We start from the raw sequence: 8,242 nt of genomic DNA, 5'->3' as shown, positions 1-8,242 counted from the left end.
ACTAATCAGTACGTAAGTGTCTTCCTACTTTAATCAATTGTTAATTAGAATGTGACTTGTTTACTTTTCATGAGGATATGGTGCAGTAACTACCGTAATATGCAGTATTGATTCAGTTCTAATCACATCCTCGTAATTAATCCATCTTATGATGTTCATCATGTCCATGAGAGCCAATCAGATGGCATGGATCACCAGTGACTTCAAAATACTATCCCTACTGATATAATAAAAATGACTTTTCTCTACATAATATCACATTATATTTATTATTATCATTTAAGTCCATGATATATTCTTTGGTGCGAGAACATGATTACTTTAATCATAGCAAAAAACCCTAATTTCCTTTCATATTAATGCTATCTGACCAGAATAAAATTGGCTTAAAATATGAGCCTGGCTGTTTTGCTGATTTACATTACTTGTTTACACGATAGTTAATGAGCATCCCGTAGTATGGTGATTTCATTTTAATTTCAAATTAAGGTTGTTGTTTTTTTTAAATTGAATCTTCTTACTTTGATTGAGAACTCTATCAAAGATTCTGCTAACTCTTCAATACAAGAATGATTGAAATTAACTTTTCAGATGATTACTTTTTTTAACAAACAATATTATCTCTTTACTTTTCATGAGGATATGGTGCAGTAACTACCGTAATATGCAGTATTAATCAAGTTCTAATCACATCCTCATAATTAATCCATATAATGATGTTCATCACCTCCATGATAGCCAATGAGATAGCATAGATCACCAGTGATTTCAAAATACTAACATTACTGATATAATAAAAGTGACTTTTCTTCACATTATATCTCATTATATTTATTGTTATTATCGTTTAAGTCCATGATATATTCTTTGGTGCAGGAACGTGACCACTTTAATCATAGCAAAAGAACCTGATTTCCTTTCATACGCCCATGAAAGATCATCATTCTGCTAACTCTTGAGTATGAGAATGAATAAAATTGCCTTTTCAGATGATTACTTTCTTTTAATAATCAATATAATCCCTTTGCTTTTCATGTGGATTTTGTGGATGAAATCAGCTAGTAAGTGACTTCATACTTACTTAGCTGATTTATATTGATTTTTGACATGATATTTAATGAGCATCCTGTAGTGTGGTGATTTATTTTTACTTTCCAATTAAGGTTGTTGTTTTTTTTAAATTGAATCTTTTTACTCTGATTGAGAACTCTATCAAGGATTTTGCTAACTCTTCAATATCAGAGTGAATGAAATTAACTTTTCTAATGATAACTCTTTTTTTAACAAATAATACTATCTCTACTTTTCATGTGGATTTTGTGGATGAAATCAGTTCGTAAGTGACTTCATACTTTACTTAGCTGATTTATATTGATTTTTGACATGATATTTAATGAGCATTCGGTAGTGTGGTGATTTCATTTTACTTTCAAATAAAGGTTGTTTTTTTTAAATTGAATCTTCTTACTCTGATTGAGAACTCTATCAAGGATTTTGCTAACTCTTCAATATCAGAGTGAATGAAATTAACTTTTCAGATGATTACTATTTTTAACAAATAATACTATCTCTTTACTCTTCATTTGGTTTTGGTGAAACGTATAAGATCGTAAGTGTCTTCATACTTTACTTAATTGTTTGAGAGAACTTGGCCTGCTCTTTTTTTATAAGGGTATGGTGAAATAGCTACCATTATATGCAGTATCGATCAAGTCTAAAGACATCCTCATAATTGATCAATCCTTTAAAGTCATCACGCCCATGAGAGCCCACTAAAAAGGACAGATCATCAGTCATTTCAAAACAATACTATTATTAATTAAAGAGAAATGACTCTTCTTCACATTATCTTTATTATTATCATTTGAGTCCTGTACCAAGGATTCTGCTAACTCTTGAGTATGAGAATTAATAAAATTACCTTTTCAGATGATTACTTTCTTTTAATAATCAATATAATCCCTTTATTTTTCATGTGGATTTTGTGGAACAAATCAGCACGTAAGTGATTTCATACTTTACTTAGCTGATTTATATTGACTTTTGACATGATATTAATGAGCATTCGGTAGTGTGGTGATTTCATTTTCCTTTCAAATTGAGGTTGTTTTTTTTAAATTGAATCTTCTTACTCTGATTGAGAACTCTATCAAGGATTTTGCTACCTCTTCAATATCAGAATGAACAAAATTAACTTTTCAGATGATTACTATTTTTAATAAATAATACTATCTCTTTACTATTCATATGGATTTTGTGAAACGTATCAGCTCGTAAGTGTCTTCATACTTTACTTAATTGTTTATGAGAACTTGGCCTGCTCTTTCTAATAAGGATATGGTGAAATAGCCACTGTTATATGCAGTATCGATCAAGTCTAAAGACATCCTCATAATTTATCAATCCTTTAAAGTTATCATGCCCATGAGAGCCCACCAAAAAGGACAGATCATCAGTCATTTCAAAACAATGCTATTATTAATTAAAGAGAAATGACTCTTCTTCACATTATCTTTATTATTATCACTTGAGTCCTGTACCAAGGATTCTGCTAACTCTTGAGTATGAGAATGAATAAAATTACCTTTTCAGATGATTACTTTCTTTTAATAATCAAAATTATCCCTTTATTTTTCATGTGAATTTTGTGGAACAAATCAGCATGTAAGTGACTTCATACTTTACTTAGCTAATTTATATTGACTTTTGACATGATATTTAATGAGCATTGGGTAGTGTGGTGATTTCATTTTACTTTCAAATTAAGGTTGTTGTTTTTTTTAAATTGAATCTTCTTACCTTGATTGAGAACTCTAGCAAGGATTCTGCTAACTCTTCAATATCAGAGTGAATGAAATAAACTTTTCTAATGATTACTTTTTTTAAACAAATAATACTATCTCTTTACTTTTCATCTGGATTTTGTGGAACAAATCAGGTCGTAAGTAACTTCATACTTTACTTAATTGTTTATGAGAACTTAGCCTGCTCTTTTTTATAAGGATATGGTGAAATAGCTACCGTTATATATAGTATCGATCAAGTCTAAAGACATCCTCATAATTTATCAATCCTTTAAAGTCATCATGCCCATAAGAGCCCACCAAAAAGGACAGATCATCAGTCATTTCAAATCAATACTATTATTAATTAAAGAGAAATGACTCTTCTTCACATTATCTTTATTATTATCATTTGAGTCCTGTACCAAGGATTCTGCTAACTCTTGAGTATGAAAATTAATAAAATTACCTTTTCAGATGATTACTTTCTTTAAATAATCAATATAATCCCTTTATTTTTGATGTGGATTTTGTGGAACAAATCAGCACGTAAGTGATTTCATACTTTACTTAGCTGATTTATATTGACTTTTGACATGATATTAATGAGCATTCGGTGGTGTGGTGATTTCATTTTACTTTCAAATTAAGGTTGTTGTTTTTTTTTAATTGAATCTTCTTACTTTGATTGAGAACTCTATCAAGGATTCTGCTAACTCTTCAATATCAGAGTGAATGAAATTAACTTTTCTAATGATTCCTTTTTTTAAACAAATAATACTATCTCTTTACTTTTCATGCGGATTTTGTGGAACGAATCAGGTTGTAAGTAACTTCATACTTTACTAACTCTTTAATATAAGAATGATTGAAATTATCGTTTCAGATGATTACTTTTTCTAAAACAAATAATATTATCTCTACTTTTCATGTGGATGTTGTGGAACAAATCAGCTAGTTAGTATCTTCCTACCTCACTAAATGGTTAATGAGAATGTGATTTGTTCCTTTTCATGAGAATATGGTGCAGTAACTACTATAATATGCAGTATTAATCAAGTTCTAATCACTAATTCTTCAATATAAGAATGAATCACTAACTCTTCAATATAAGAATGAATGAAATTAACTTTTCAGATGACTACTTTCTTTCAACAAATAATACTAATTCTTTACTTTTCATGTGGATTTTGTGAAACGAATCAGGTGGTAAGTATCTTCATAATTTACTTAATGGTTAATGAGAACTTGGCTTGTTCTTTTTGATGAGGACATGGTGAAATAGCCATCGTTATATGCAGTATCGATCAAGTCTAAAGACATCCTCATAATTAATCAATCCTTAAAGGTTATCATGCCCATGAGACTATATACTACTATAATATGCGGTATTAATCAAGTTCTAATCACATCCTCATAATTAATCCATATAATGATGTCTATGTTTGTTTTTTAATTGAATCTTTTTACTTTGATTGAGAACTCTATCAAGGATTTTGCTAACTCTTTAATATCAGAATGAATGAAATTAACTTTTCTAATGATTACTTTTTTTAACAAATAATACTATCTCTACTTTTCATGTGGATTTTGTGGAACAAATCAGGAGGTAAGTGACTTCATATTTTACTTAATAGCTGATTTATATTGATTTTTGACAAGATATTCAATGAGCATTCGGTAGTGTGGTGACTTCATTTTACTTTCAAATTGAGGTTGTTGTTTTTTTTAAATTGAATCTTGTTACTCTGATTGAGAACTCTATCAAGGATTTTGCTAACTCTTCAATATCAGAGTGAATGAAATGACTCTTCTTCACATTATCTTTATTATTATCATTTGAGTCCTGTACCAAGGATTCTGCTAACTCTTGAGTATGAGAATGAATAAAATTACCTTTTCAGATGATTACTTTCTTTTAACAATCAATATAATCCTTTTACTTCTCATGTGGATTTTGTGGAACAAATCAGCATGCTATCTGACCAGAATAAAATTGGCTTAAAATATGAGCCTGGCTGTTTTCCTGATTTACATTACTTGTTTACACGATAGTTAATGAGCATCCCGTAGTATGGTGATTTCATTTTACTTTCAAATTAAGGTTGATGTTTTTTTTAAATTGAATCTTCTGACTTTGATTGAGAACTCTAGCAAGGATTGTACTTACTCTTTACTATAAGAATGATTGAAATTATTGTTTCAGATGATTACTTTTTCTATAACAAATAATATTATCTCTACTTTTCATGGGGATTTTGTGGAACAAATCAGCTAGTTAGTATCTTCCTACCTCACTTAATGGTTAATGAGAATGTGATTTGTTCCTTTTCATGAGAATATCGTGCAGTAACTACTATAATATGTAGTATTAATCAAGTTCTAATCACTAACTCTTCCATATAAGAATGAATCATTAACTCTTCAATATAGGAATGAATGAAATTAACTTTTCAGATGACTACTTTCTTTCAACAAATAATACTAATTCTTTACTTTTCATGTGGATTTTGTGGAACGAATCAGGTGGTAAGTATCTTCATAATTTACTTAATGGTTAATGAGAACTTCGCTTGTTCTTTTTGATGAGGATATGGTGAAATAGCCATCGTTAAATACAGTATCGATCAAGTCTAAAGACATCCTCATAATTGATCAATCCTTTAAAGTTATCATGCCCATGAGAGCCCACCAAAAAGGACAGATCATCAGTCATTTCAAAACAATACTATTATTAATTAAAGAGAAATGACTCTTCTTCACATTATCTTTATTATTATCATTTGAGTCCTGTACCAAGGATTCTGTTAACTCTTGAGTATGAGAATGAATAAAATTACCTTTTCAGCATGTAAGTGACTTCATACTTTACTTAGCCGATTTATATTGACTTTTGACATATTTAATGAGCATTCAGTAGTGTGATTTCATTTTACTTTCAAATTAAGGTTGTTGTTTTTTTTTAATTGAATCTTCTTACTCTGATTGAGAACTCTATCAAGGATTCTGCTCACTCTTCAATATCAGAGTGAATGAAATTAACTTTTCTAATGATTACTTTTTTTAACAAATAATACTATCTCTACTTTTCATGTGGATTTTGTGGAACAAATCAGTAGGTAAGTGACTTCATATTTTACTTAGCTGATTTATATTGATTTTTGACAAGATATTCAATGAGCATTCGGTAGCGTGGTGACTTCATTTTACTTTCAAATTGAGGTTGTTGTTTTTTTTAAATTGAATCTTCTTACTCTGATTGAGAACTCTATCAAGGATTTTGCTAACTCTTCAATATCAGAGTGAATGAAATGATTCTTCTTCACATTATCTTTATTATTTTCATTTGAGTCCTGTACCAAGGATTCTGTTAACTCTTGAGTATGAGAATGAATAAAATTACCTTTTCAGCATGTAAGTGACTTCATACTTTACTTAGCTGATTTATACTGACTTTTGACATATTTAATGAGCATTCAGTAGTGTGGTGATTTCATTTTACTTTCAAATTAAGGTTGTTGTTTTTTTTAAATTGAATCTTCTTACTTTGATTGAGAACTCTATCAAGGATTCTGCTAACTTTTCAATATCAGAGTGAATGAAATTAACTTTTCTAATGATTCCTTTTTTTAAACAAATAATACTATCTCTTTACTTTTCATGTGGATTTTGTGGAACGAATCAGGTTGTAAGTAACTTCATACTTTACTTAATTGTTTATGAGAACTTGGCCTGCTCTTTTTTATAAGGATATGGTGAAATAGCTACCGTTATATGCAGTATCGATCAAGTCTAAAGACATCCTCATAATTTATCAATCCTTTAGTTATCACGCCCATAAGAGCCCACCAAAAAGGACAGATCATCAGTCATTTCAAAACAATACTATTATTAATTAAAGAGAAATGACTCTTCTTCACATTATCTTTATTATTATCATTTGAGTCCTGAACCAAGGATTCTGCTAACTCTTGAGTATGAGAATGAATAAAATTACCTTTTCAGATGATTACTTTCTTTTAATAATCAATATAATCCCTTTATTTTTCATGTGGATTTTGTGGAACAAATCAGCATGTAAGTGACTTCATACTTTACTTAGCTGATTTATATTGATTTTTGACATGATATTTAATGAGCATCCCGTAGCGTGGTGATTTCACTTTACTTTCAAATTAAGGTTGTTGTTTTTTTAAATGGAATATTTTTACATTACATTATATTTATTATCATCATTTAAGTCCTGTATCAAGGATTCTGCTACCTCTTGAGTATGAGAATAAAATTAACTTTTCAGATGATTACCTTCTTTTAACAATTAATATAATCCTTTTACTTTTCATGTGGATTTTGTGGAACTAATCTGTTCATAAGTGTCTTCCTATTTACTCAATTGTTAATTAGAATGTGACTTGTTTACTTTTCATGAGGATATGGTGCAGTAACTACCGTAATATGCAGTATTGATTCAGTTCTAATCACATTCTCATAATTAATCCATCTTATGATGTTCATCATGTCCACGAGAGCCAATCAGATGGCATGGATCACCAGTGATTTGAAAATACCTTACTGATACAATAAAAATGACTTTTCTTTACATAATATCACATTATATCTATTATTCTCATTTAAGTCCATGATATATTCTTTGGTGCAAGAACATGATTACTTTAATCATAGCAAAAGAACCTGATTTCCTTTCATATCAATGCTATCTGACTAGAATAAAATTGGCTTAAAATATGAGCCTGGCTGTTTTGCTGATTTACATTACTTGTTTACACGATAGTTAAATGAGCATCCTGTAGTGTGGTGATTTTATTTTACTTTCAAATTAAGGTTCAGTTGTTTTTTTAATTAAAAATTCTTACTTTGATTGAGAACTCTATAAGGATTCTGCTAACTCTTCAATATAAGAATGAATGAAATTAACTTTTCGGATGATTACTTTTTTTCTACAAATAATACTAACTCTTTACTTTTCATGTGGATTTTGTGGAACAAATCAGATCGTAAGTGTCTTCATACTTTACTTAAATGTTAATGAGAATGTGACTTGTTCCTTTTTATGAGAATATGGTGCAGTAACTATTGCATATGCAGTATTGATCAAGGTCTAATCACATTTCATAATTAATCCATCTTATGATGCTCATCATGTCCATGAGAGCCAATCAGATGGCATGGATCACCAGTGATTTCAAAATACTATCCTTATTGATATAAAATATTACTTTTCTTTACATTATATCACATGCTTATAATTATTATTTAAGTCCATGATATATTCTTGTGCAGGAACGTGACCACTTTAATCATAGCAAACTGATTTCCTTTCATATTAATGCTATCTGATCAGAATAAAATCGGTTTAAAATATGAGCCTGGCTGTTTTACTAATTTACATTACTTGTTGACATGATAGTTATTGAGCATCCTGTAGTGTGGTGATTTCA

The sequence above is a fragment of the Pocillopora damicornis genome, chromosome 11 (genome assembly GCF_964200805.1).
Source record: "Pocillopora damicornis chromosome 11, jaPocDami1.2, whole genome shotgun sequence".
Classification (NCBI taxonomy): Eukaryota; Metazoa; Cnidaria; class Anthozoa; order Scleractinia; family Pocilloporidae; genus Pocillopora; species Pocillopora damicornis.
The sequence above is the reverse complement of the archived record's forward strand: the minus strand, read 5'-3'. Positions refer to the sequence as shown.